Source organism: Bicyclus anynana, chromosome 13 (assembly GCF_947172395.1).
Source record: "Bicyclus anynana chromosome 13, ilBicAnyn1.1, whole genome shotgun sequence".
NCBI lineage: Eukaryota > Metazoa > Arthropoda > Insecta > Lepidoptera > Nymphalidae > Bicyclus > Bicyclus anynana.
The window spans coordinates 77,177-79,518 of NC_069095.1; positions in this window are offsets into that span (position 1 = coordinate 77,177).

Below are 2,342 nucleotides of genomic sequence, written 5' to 3' on the forward strand. Positions count from 1 at the left end.
AAAATCAGCATGTAGAGAGTAATTTTGCAACCGTAATAAGGTAGGTATACATACGTTTGCGAAATCCTAATGAACTTGAGCGAAGCTGAGTCGCTAAACCAATAGACCCACGTCGATCCTGAAATCCCGATGCCCCCAATCAGATGTCCCCGGGGCACGAAGAAATAGTGTAACGTATTGACGGACGGTTTAATTCGATTTGCTTCAGTAATTCTCACGAATGTGGTAAATATGTAGCGCTTGGTAAAATAACAGTGAATTTTATTAGTGTAGGTAAAGAAAGTGGGTATTATTTAGCGCATGTTCCCTAACCTCATACTTCACTTCAGTTACTATTTTTAGCAGACTCAGAAGTGGATTAAAAAGAAAACCAGTGTCAAACGAATTTTTTCACAAGATTTCAAATTCACAAGATTTGAGACTACTTTATTAACAAATCAAACTGTAACGAAACGGAAGAGAATGACTTTGAGTGGAGTCGCGGACTTGTGACCGTTGTAAAAGGTTTAAGGACGTCCTTGATAGTTAACTAACACTCCCCATTTTCCACTGAAGTCACTCTCCTCGCCTATGTCATAACAACCCATAAAGGATTTATGACATAGGAGGACACAACAAGAAATGTGGAGAATGCTGAAGCCGATCGTACGACGAGTGCCTTATATCGTAAGTCGTTCCCGCTAACCGATCGTTACCGCTCTCTAACTCCCTACTCTTTAAGGAAACAAGTCGCGCTACCTAGCGTCGGCACAAGCCAACACGAGATCGAGCGACGTCATATCCATCTCTGACTACGATTTCCTACACTTTTTTACTTAATACTATTCGACTGCCATCCCAATTAAATAACCTAACAGATGAGATATTTCTAATGCCGGATCTTAGACCAAGTGAGTATAACCAAAGATAAGACAGCTAGGCATAAAACGATATCACAGCGGTCGACCCCGGCGGCAATATGCTCATAAAGTATACCAACACTTGTGGTATATAGATACCGCAAGATAATATTTACTGTTTGCATGGAGACTAACCAATCGTAACACCCATTTCCTCAATAAAAAGGAAAACGGCGCAACAAAAATCTTAATAAAAGCTTTCGTCGCTTGCTGTGTAGATATACAGGGTGCTCGGGAGTATTTTCCATAACTTTAATTAAAAGTGTTCAAGGATTCTAAAATCATCATCATCATGTATTCTAAAATTAATATTTTCGGGGTAAATATTTTTTTTTTTGTAAATAGATCTTAAAATGTGTCCCTTATACGCATCCTTATAATTATGACGTAGACAAGTTTTACGTAGGGTAGAGGCACCAAAAGTTGAACAGACCACAATAGATGATCGTTCGTAAATTACCTTGGAAACCTACTTAAGGTAAGCGTCTTCAAATTTGTTCAAATTTTAGATTAAAAACCTACATCTGTAAGGAATTACAGATTTTATTCGTTCAAGAAATTTTACATATGGTTTTTGTTTAATCAACTGAACACAGAAGTATATTGAAATAAACTAGCTGATGACCGCGACTTTGTCTGCGTGAATTTGGTTTACACACGTTTCATTCAAAGTTGACCAAAACGCTTAAACGTTCATCTTTTGGTTCCAGTACCCTATTTTAAAATGCAAGGATAGATAAAGGCGTGTGTTACATGAATAGTCGAAATTATTTAAGTTATTTTGTATGAAAACATAAATAGTTTTTATTTTTTGGTTAAAAAAAATTAGTTATGCAGTCCGGCTCCTATAAGTGGACTTGTCAACTCCTTGAAGTTATGGGAAATACTCCCGAGTATCCTGTATATACCTACCAATATAATAAGAAGGTAAAGTTTGTGGTATTGTAGGGGTAATCTCTGGATCTACTGAACCGATTTTGGAAATTCTTTTACTACTAGAAAGCCACGTTATATGTGAATATTACAGGCTAAATTTTGTCCCCGTATTATCGCGGGAACGGGAACTACGCGGGTGAAACCGCGGAGCGTCGGCTAGTGTCCTAAAAACAAAGATCTTCTCCGAATGGCGCGTTTCCCAGAAACATAGCATAACATTATGTTATACGTATTACGTCGACGTAATATTATAATGAGGGAAATCTGAGTATGTGGAAATACTCAGATTTGTCAGTAGCGAACTTTTTGAGGTACTATAGTGCTATGGGATTTCGTATTCGCAGAATTTGCAAGATAGCGTAATCAATACAATACTCTCTCTTAATACGGGCCTCATAAAAGTCTTGGTAGGCGACGGAGCGAGCTATGCTTACATGAACAATTTTCAAATCTAATATATAAAATTCTCGTGTCGCGGTGTTCGAACTTGAACTCCTCCGAAACGGC